General features: G+C 48.3%; 1 protein-coding gene across 4 annotated transcripts in view; it reads left to right on the top strand.

Annotated features, from left to right (window-relative positions):
* The first annotated feature begins 1,582 nt into the window (after positions 1 to 1,582).
* Positions 1,583 to 10,217, top strand: part of WASF3 (WASP family member 3) — a 90,596-nt gene continuing 81,961 nt past the window's right edge. For 2 of the 4 annotated variants that reach the window (XM_067713673.1, XM_067713667.1), the window contains exon 1: positions 1,583 to 1,718. The gene's annotated coding sequence lies outside the window, so the exon portion shown is untranslated. Of the gene's footprint in view, positions 1,719 to 4,178; positions 4,300 to 10,217 lie in introns of those variants that run through there. The other 2 variants (XM_067713672.1, XM_067713668.1) reach the window with 2 other exon arrangements.

The raw sequence follows: 10,217 nt of genomic DNA, 5'->3' as shown, positions 1-10,217 counted from the left end.
GGACCTTACCCTAATGGAACTTAACATCTAATTAGAGATAAAACCGACTTATATGAAACAATCCTGAACACTTCAGGACAGTACAATTAAGGGCTAATAGTGGGTGTGAATTAAGTGTAGCAGCAGTTCATATAAAGTTGGGGGGGGGTCACTGAAGACAGGAGAAGCAAGGGAAATGTGATTAGCAACCCTGAAAACAGACTCTGGGTATCTTACACCTTCACATTTTTGAATTCTAAATCAATGACCTAAATATAGACCTGGAAGCTATTCCCCTGGGTAAATGAAGATAAAATGAAGGAAAGCCATTTCAACTTGAATAACAAGTCAGCTTTGAATGCAACAGAAATTTATCACCCTACTATCAATATTACAAATACAGAGCACTGTAATAATTCACTAAAACCCTGTTTACCTTATTAATGACCAGAATATTTCATGTTGACATGGTATGGAAATTAAATATATGTCACCTTAAAATAGAGCTTTAAAAACGCTTCCTTTGGAAGTAATGTAGGTTAATAGATTACACATGAAGAGGGATGCATGAGTTTTCTTCTGCATTTCTGGTGCTTCAAACTTTGCTAAAATTGTTTTCAGCTGCTATGCATTTTCCCTAGCATTTAGTTGCTGTTAGGAGCCGGATCAGATGTGGGTAGTTATCACATGTCTGTAAAGACAACCTGAGTTAGTTTTTCTAGGACTCTTTATTGAGATTTGAACTTATTTCCTAAAAGCTTTTCAATTTAGTGACCTTATTGGTAAACCAAAAAGCATAAAGGCAAGTAAAATAAAAATAACACTTCCATTTTTAAACGCCTTTCCTTCAGGACCTAGGAGAACATAATTGGCTTTTCCTTTTTTTCTTATTTTCCTTTCCTTCCTTTTCCTCCTCCTTAAGCTTACCCCCGAGTCATCAATCAAGTCCCACTGCCAGGGGGCTTGGCTGGGCAGTTTAAGGGATACCCTGTATTTAATAGGTATTGTGGATTCTCTCACATTTGGGCGGACGGAGACTGAAGTCGGGGGCGGGGGGGAAAAGAAGAGAGGAATCTGCAGAGGGAATGAGAAGATTCTGCAGGCAGAATGCTGACGGATTTGAGAAGGGCATAAGACCAACCGAGGGCATGGCTGTAATCCTCTCAGGGTTGTGAACCCTCAACTCTGCAGCACACAGGTAGATAGATGGACCTCTGTCTCCAAGAGCCCTCAAACCCAGGGAAGGTTAGAGTATGGGTGGAAACCCAAAGGGACTGCAGTGGTACATCGTTAGCGGAGGTGCTGCACGGCCCCCAGGCTAAACTCTGCCCAAAGAGTCCCTACCTGTCCACTCCGGGAGGGACTCCGGCTAAAGCCTCAGCCCGACCCCAGGGGCGGAGGACGAAGGGCTAGAGCCACCTCCTCCGCAATCCCCCGCCCCCCGGCGCCGACGCGCCGCACTCCTGCCGCGCCCCCATTGGTCGAGGCGCTCGCCAATCCGGGAGCAGCGGCCGGTGAGCCGGCCCTGGTTGGTGGAGCCGGCGCTGGGCCCCCCTCTCGCTCCGGCCTGGCCCCCCGCCGGGAGGGGGCGTGGCCGCGGCCGTGGCCGGGCCGGAGGCGGCGTCGCTGGCGCCGCTGCGTGCGGGGCGGTGCGGGGTGGGGGCGCCGGGCGGCCGCGAAGCGGCGGGACCATGGAGCTGAGAGCGCGGCGCCGGCGCCGGCGGCGGAACCGCGGACCGGTGAGTGCGGGCTGCAGCCAGCCGGCTCCCTGTACCCGGCCTTGACCCCTGCGCTGCTCGGCTTCGGGCTGGGCGGCTGCCCCGCGGGCAGAGGCGGGCGCGGGCCCCGCAGCCCCGCGGCCAAGTGAACTTGCTGCATTGCCCGGGCGCTCGGGCGGGCGGTGGGGCCCACTGCGGCCGCGCCGCCGCCCGCGCCCGCCCTGCAGCCCGGCGCATCCTCCCCGCCGGCTCCCGCGCCGGCCCGGGCTTCCCGCCGTCGCCGCGCGGCCCGGCGCCGTTCTCGCCCGCGCCGCCCCCCGGCCCCGGTGTGCGCCACCCGGCTGCGGGGCAGGCGCTCGCCATCCCGGCCGCAGGTGGCGCCCGGGCCTCGGCCCGCGCCGCACGCGTGGGCCCGGGGCTGCCTCGCGTCCAGGAGCCTCGCGTCCCTCCGGGCTGCGCGCGGTCTCGCCGCACCTGGCCCAGTCCCCGCATGCCCGCCGCCCGGGTCCGGCCCTCTCCCCTCGGCTTCGCCCTCCCCGCGGCCGGTGCCCCCTCCCCCGGGGCTGCGGGCGCCCGTGGTCCTGGTCCCGGCCTCGGTAGCCGGGCTGGGCTCCGGGTTCCGGGAAGGGGTCGGCAGCCTGCGAGCGGCCCGCTGCGGGGCGCGAGGACTGGGCGCGCCGGGGCCCGCGGGCCGGGATGCGTCCTCTCGGGAGGTTCTCCCGGCGGGGCCTGGCTCTCGTGCCTCCTCCGCGCCGGGGCTTCGGCGAGGGGAAAGCCTTTGCCTCTCCGTGTGTGTTCCGTGTGTGCTGCTTAACCGGCAATGGCGATTTCTTCTTGGTTCAGCTTCTGTGCAAGGGAGAGTTCCCTGGTGGAGAGCAGAGTTCTTAATTATTAAGAAACTCAGCTGTGGGTTTAAGGATGAATGGAGCATCTCGTTTCTTAGCCGCTATTGGGCGGAATAGGAATTCTTTCTCATTTGGGGATGAATTTTAAATTCTCAGTTATTACCAGCAGTAATTATTACGTTTTTAACAACTCACAATTAAAAAGGCCTGTTTTTGCTTTGAAGCTCTTCAAATCAAATGCGTCGTGGGGCGTGAAAGATTAAGAATCGGAATCCACATTTTTTAAGGGCAGGAGCCAGCCATTAGAAATGTTTTGCATCTTAAAAAAAATTAGGTTTGTCTAAAACTTAAAATGTCTGCTTCTCTGTCAAAACTAGGTTCAAAGTGTTATAATTGACTTACTTCTCTATTGCCTCTAGGGCAAATTCTATTGAATGCTGGTGGCTTCTTTTTGTACGTGCTTTACCCAACTTTCCTTTTCTAGCAGTGAAACAATGCAGAGATTCTTTAAAGCTAGTTCTTTTATCTACTTGAGAGGTTAAACGAAAGAAAGCCGGGTTTGGCCTTTCCCATAGGCAATTCTCATTGTGCGTCTGGTCTCCTTCCAAAGAGCGTCCACGTCATACTCATTTTTCTTTATTTTTTAAAGACCTCCTTAATTGATATTCATGAGAGTTGTGTCTTTTCAGATGTTTCAAGCTCACTAGGTTGGAAAGTTTGGTTGGCTTTATATAGTTACCGTCTGACCTGTAGTCTCTGTTTTCTTAACACAGTGAAAAGAAGCTCGTTCTGGAACTATCTCCTTATAAAAATTGTTCTTTCATGTCTGGTTGCTGACATGAAGTTGCATTATAGCATTGTTTTCTCTGTTTGCCTCAGATTTATGGCCTAATAGGCAATGATGTGCTACCCCAGTTTTACAAAATTCTGAAAATAAAGGTGAAAAAAGACACTTTGCCGAGCGGTCCTGCCAACATTATAGCACCCATCTCTTCTCAGTGTGTCCTTGTAGACGCGCCTTACCCTTCCCATGGAAGCCTTCATGTGGCAAGGAACCTTCTGGTTATTGGAACATTTTGATTGAAATAGTTGCCTGTTATAAGTATTCAACATATAGCTCGTGGGCCACTGCTAATGGTCTTTTAGAGTTCCCAGGACTTTCTCTGGAGAATATTCGAGATTGTGTTTTCCACTCACAGGCTGCTATCATTCCTTATGTTTTCTTGGGAGCGCCTCCATATGGCTGGACAGACTGCAAATGTTCGACTTCTCTTTTAAGTCCTCTTTTTTTCTTAAGGCCTGGTTTTCCTCTTAGAGGGCAGATGTTCTCGGGAGCTGCTCGTGGCGTTGGGACCCATGCATGCCTCGTCCCCGCTGGTTCTCTACCCCTGCCTTCATTTAAGGCTGGTAATGCAGGAATATCGTAGACCAGCAATGCGTAAATAACGCATATTGTAACATACATTTACTGTCACTGTAGAGATAAGTGGAGCCGGAAGTCTGAGTTCCCCCTTCCTCCTGGTCCTGTCGCCCCCCGTCTGGTCCTGTTTCTTTCTCCAAGGGTAACCGCACTTAATGCCATGGGGTAGTCACCTTTTTTATTCAAAAGCCCTTTAGTGGATGCCTGCGAAGTACCGGGCGCTGCTATTTCAATCCTGGGATTGCAGAAATAAGAGACGACAGCTCTGAGGATGCTCGTGGTGTGCCGAGACGAACAGTTCGCGTGCAACGCGGCGGCTGCCGAGGCAGAACCCGCGGTGAGGCCCGTGGAGCATCCCGTGAGTGGCCGGACCCACTCATTGGCCCGCTTTATTCATTCAGCGAACTCCAGGGTTCACGGGGTGTTCGGGGACACAGGGGAACAAGGCAGGTGCCTCTGTGGGCCCCGGATGAGCTCCCGGTTCGGCGGCATCTGCGACCGTGGGAGCCGCTGGTCACGGCGCAGTGTGCTCCGAACGGGCCCTCGCGGAGCTCCCAGGATGACCAGAAACCCGAGCTCCCGGTTCGGAGAGACGAGGAAAGCGCCCCCAGAAGTGCCAGGGGGGAAGGAGAGAGTACAGAGGCCTGTCGGGGACACGAGGCTTTGGAGCAGCTAGAGCCGAGGTTAGGGCTGCGTGGGGGGAGGGGGCCGGGGTGCCGCGTGGCAGGAGGAGGGGTGAGCCGGGCCTCCGGGGCCCTGCGAGGCCCGTTAGGAGGGGCCTGGCCTCCCTGCTGGGTGACCAAAACGGCCGGAGCCTTCCGAGCCGAAGAAGGACGCAGTCAGACGTGCCCTTGGAGAACGGATAGCGGGGCAAGGCTGGAGGGAGGGGAGCCTGAGGGGGTAGGACGGCGTGGTCGGCGCGCGTGTGTGCGCGCGCGTGTGCTGGGAGAGCGAGGGCACAGGGCAGTGCCGAGTTGTGGCCGGGCGGCTGGTGGGTGGTGAGGCCGTCCTTAGGCCCCAGGACAGCGAGCAGCCGCCGTTTGGGGGAAAGATGCTGCCCTTGTCAAGTTCAAGGTGCCTGCGGGACGCAGCGGTCAGTGGCTGCACTGGGATCCGGATATTGGGAGGTGTCTGGACTGGAGGCACGCGCGTGAGAGTTCTCAGCACCGGTTCCCAAACTGCTTGCCACAGTGAACTCGCAGGGAGTATGAGTTCGATGAAGGACGCTCAGCAGTGCAAACAGCTGTCAACCCTGCGGGACCTGCCTGCTCGGTTTCTCCAGGAGTTTATGTCACGTTCCTTCTGATGACATCATCTTTGCAAAGCTGGGGTTTCACTGGTTGCTGTTCTGCGTGCAGATCGGTGTGGACCAGGGAACGGGGGAGGTGCTATCCAGTCTGACTCCAAGGTGTGAGAAATTATGCTGTTTGTGTTTTACTGAAGGGAGAAGTGAAATACCCACTTTCTCTCAGTTGAAGTGTGCTGTTTTCAAATGGGTACTAAGTTGCTAGGACATAGATACTTGTTATGTGCAGTATCTAATGGCTCAATTACTCAGTAGGCATTTGTCCTTGCAATCAGGGCTGAGCGAACCGGTGCAGTGAGCAGAGAAAGTTCTAGAACCTCTGCCTTTGTTAATGGAGTAGATTCAAGAAGCTTGTGCAGAGCATGCGTAAAGAAAAGGAGTGGGGAGAATGGGATCTGAAGGACTCTTGTGTTTAAAAGATAAGCTCCCACACTGAGACTGAAAGGATTGGGTGTCTGGGAAGCCATGGTCCAGGAAAACGTCAGCAAAGAGGGATGATAACAGCCAGGTCATTGTAACATAGCTGACGGCAGTGATGACACAGTGATGGGGACAGGAGTGAGATGGCTGGTTTGTAAGAGGGCTTCCTAGTGAGCAGGGGCCACGAAGTGTGCTGGTGCTGAAGGGTGACAGGGGAGGGTGGGTGAAGGGGGACCTTCTTTTCTTTTTTAATGGAGGGATTTGTGTATATTAAAGTACCAAGAGAGAGAGGTTGCTAGACAGAGGTTGCTAGATGGTGGTTTCAAAATTTCCATTGGTTTTAGCCCTAGGATGTAATTACTGATTTTGGCAAGAGGCATCACAGTGGAGCCTTATTGCCGTGGATTAAGGGGTGGTGGTGCTAAGGAGGTGAAGCCAGTCAGGGGAGGCTGGATTTTGAAGAGGAGAGAAGGGCCTTCACTAGAGAGGAACGTCTGGCGCAGGGTGGAATGTTTTTAACAGTGACTTTATTCTCTCTTATTAAAAACAAACTTTTTAGGATGCTGTTTTCCTTTTAAGGCATGCTTTTCCTAGGGTGGGTGGTCCTTCCAAGGGTGGGTTTATGTGCGCACAGCCTTGTCTTTTTCCAGGTCCTGGTGTCCTCCGGGGTCACATTATCTGTGACGTCCTCTCCGTTGCTGCCCTGTCCTGGCAGTGCTTTCTCAGCCACTTACCTCAAGGCCAGTCTTGTTTGTTTTGTGTCAGAGCCTATCCTCCTAACTTAATAGATGTCCCTAGATTAGAATATTTTTCCATATACTCGGATTTCAGTCCTGATCTTTAGAGCCACCCTGTTCTGTTTCTTCTTCCCCGACCTGTGCCTGTTCTCTTTGAGGTTAGCTCTTTGCTTCTGTTGACTTTTTTTTTTTTAATTTTAAACATCCCAAACATCCCAGGGTATTTCCCCACCTTTCAGGTCTACTAGAGCCTCTGGGCCTTGACCCTGAGCACAGCATCTGGGATCATTTCTAAACTTTGGACGAGTGACATTGTCCCTTGCTCCTCTTGTTGGGATGCCCTTTGACCTTCTGGAGCAGTGGTCTTGAAACTAATGTAAAGACGTCTTCAGCTATATTCTTGAACTTTTTCAGTGTTTTATTTATTTTAATTTCTTTCTTTCAGTTGTTGCTTTCTGGTTCTTTTCAGGAGGTCCACACGTGTTTGAGTGCCTACTGTGTATCACGCTAGTTACTGGTGATAACAGTGTTGATACAGCCAAGGTCCTGTCGTCAAAAGCTAGAGAGGTGAGGCAGAGGGTCGATTGTCCAGCTCACATAACTATAAACTCCCTTCTGGTCAACAACCAGACATCTCGGTGCCTGTTTCGTAGGTGTGTCTGCCTTTGTCAGATAACCTCAGGTAAAGACCTCGTTAGGTCATAGCCTTAGCTCCCAGTGATAACACACATTGTCTTCCCCCAGCGGATGTGACCTTTGGTCTCTGAGTACTTCTGATTTCTGAAAACCGTGTTGGGCCTATAAAAGTTGTGCTCCAGCGCAATCCAAAGATTGCATCGCCTGCTACAACCGTTGCATTTTAGTTCATCTCATAGCATCCTCCCATGAGTGCTGGGACTTGTTTCTGTGCACGTGAACAGTTCCGTGAAATTCTGTTGCAGTATAAAAGTGTGGATGTGATTGACTGTGAGCCACAACCCGTGTAGCCGTATTTTATCAGCTAAGTGGATGTAATAGTGTATTCTTTGCCATAGAAGAGCTTCAACAGATACTTTTTCATTGACTGAATATGTCATAAGTTTTGATTCATGACCTAAGCAGAACACTACCCCTACTATGTAATTTTAAAAACTTGATCTGAGTCATCTTGCCCTACTAATGTCACACTTATTTTTTCAGCTCCTCAAAATATGTGTATGACACAGGGGGTTTTGGTTTTTGCCTATTACCTTATGTAGTCCTGTGTTAGGGAATTACCTAGGCAGATATCAGCTTTCAGTTGACTTTGTAACTCTTTGCTGGGTGGTGTTCTTTCCTCAGGTTAGAGTGAATGCTTAAGGAGAGGCCATGGATTTGAATTACTCCCCGTGGTGCATGGAAGGAATAGTGTCTAAACAGGAGGGAGCAAAATGTCCAGTCCAAAGGGAGGATGACATTAACCAGAAGGCTGCAAGGAGATAGAGCCTGTGCTCACGTTGGTCTCATCCCGTGCGAGGCTGTCCACAGCCTAGAAAGGGGAGGAATAGATTCACTTTCCATCTCTGCAAAGTAAGACCTTAATTTGGGGGGCATGATTGTAATTTTTCAGAATAGGACCTTCGTCTGTTTCAGTAGAAATGGGAAAACATTTGTTTTATAACCAACCCTGTAGATTTAAAACATATCTTGGTTCTTAGTTTTCCATAGGATTTGTCTCCCGTTTTTGTACACCTTTTAGAGTTAACTACCTTGATTATTGGTTTAAAAACCGGCAGTCACAGAAACCCCCAGATTCCCCAGTCGCCTGCCTTCAGATTTTAATTACACACCGCAAACAACTTTGTTCCCAAAGGCTTGACTACAGTGGGAATTGTTCTTTGAGACATCCCAGGGAGGGAGATTATTGAAACGTTACTTCTTTTTTTAAAAATTGGCATTGGAATTTTGAACGGTTACAAGGCTTATCAGCGATAATGAAGTCCCTACCTGAGCTGTAATTAAAAACGCACAGCTTCTGTGCTGTTTGTCCACTGCATCACACAGGCTAATTAAAGCCTTCTTCCACTTCCAATATGCCCAGTTCCTTCCATTCTGCCCCTCCAAAAAAAAGATTATGGCCATGACAAAACTTAGGGTATCATTTGGAAGAATTGTGTTGGGGCTCAGGCATTAAAGGGTTTAGGACAGAATTTTTCTTTTAAACTACACTTATGGCTGCTTTTTCTGCTATGCAGTTTAGAAGTTTGTGGCTTTATTTCTTAGGCTATTTGGTTGCTACTGATAGTCAAATTTCATTTGAGACAAACAGTATTGCCCTGCATTTTAATATTTACTCAGCATTTTTTCTCTTTTTGGACACTGATATAACTTAGATCAACTGTGTATAAGTAAAAGTTGCATGTACAGTTTTTTTTAATGGAATGTATACTTTATGCAATTTTTTACTGTTTGAGATGCTTATGATTTTATTGGACGTAAGTGGTGGGAGCTTGTCTGTCTTGTCCCCCATTAAATAAAGATTTGAATGAACTTACAGGAAATACTCATCATAATGAAGCTGTATATAAATAATGAGAATCAAAACTACATGAGGATCAGGAATGAAAACAACAAAACCTGTACTTTCGGTGATGGCTGAGCCTCCCAAGTTGGTGTTTTAGGTGTGGTGGGCTTACGTGAATAATGCAACGTGTCAGTGACTCAGCACGAGAAGCATCTCTAGGCTTGCAGTGGTGTGTGTTGGAAGCTCTGTTGGAATTCAGTTAGTTTATCCCTCCACTTACAGATGATTTGAAGGCTGTTGTATTCTGCCTCCTATATTAATGCTGGAAGGCATAGATCATATGTGGATTCTTTTGCTCTCCTTGTGTATGTTTTGGAGGGAGAATGTATGAGGAGATTTGGAAGCAGGTGGACAAAATCCTCTGAGCCTGAAAGTCCTGCCAGGCCAGCATAATCTTAATATCTAATATTGTCAAGGATGTTACAAGAAAAAAATCATAGGACAGTCTCATTCATGAACATGCTTGCAAAAATCCTAAAATAACAATTAGATCTATCAACATAAAATGATAATATATCATGAACAATTTGTGTTTATTCTAGAATGCAGTGTTGGTTTAGCATTCAACAAATCCAACGCATCTCACCATATTGATGGAGAAAAAAACTATACAGTCATCATTAGATGCAGGAAACACTAAAATTTAATATCTATTCATGATGAAAAACTTTTAAGCAAACTAGGAAGAGTATCGGTGAGAAAACTTAGAGCAAATATCATATTAGTGTTGAAATAATGAAAAGTTATCTTCTAAAATTGGAAATGAGATAAGGATGCTTGTAATTACCACATTTATTCAGCATTATATTGTAGGTTCTTGCCAGCACAGTAAGATAAGAAAAAGAAATAAAAAATACTAGAGTTGGAAAAGAAGAAAAAAATTCAGTATATGCAGGTGAAACTATTGTGTATGCAGAAACATCCAAAAGAATCCGTGTAAGTTATTAGACTTAAGGTGTGTCTTTAGCATGGTTGCTAGATTCTCTATAGCCGTAAACAATTAGAAAATGAAGTTAATAAAGGTACTACTTATAATAGCATTAAAAATCCAAATATATAGGAATAGAACTTGTAAGAAATTTATAATGCCTTTACATAGGAAACCGTAAAATATTTAGAGAATTTAAGGAACAGGTAAGAAAAGAGGGAATATACCATGTTCATGGTATGAAAGACTAAATATAGAGATGTCCGTTCACCCTAAATTGATATAGATACTGTTCAACCCTAGTCCATAGCATGAAAAAATC

The sequence above is a fragment of the Pseudorca crassidens genome, chromosome 18 (assembly GCF_039906515.1).
Source record: "Pseudorca crassidens isolate mPseCra1 chromosome 18, mPseCra1.hap1, whole genome shotgun sequence".
NCBI lineage: Eukaryota > Metazoa > Chordata > Mammalia > Artiodactyla > Delphinidae > Pseudorca > Pseudorca crassidens.
The sequence above is the reverse complement of the archived record's forward strand: the minus strand, read 5'-3'. Positions and strand labels throughout refer to the sequence as shown.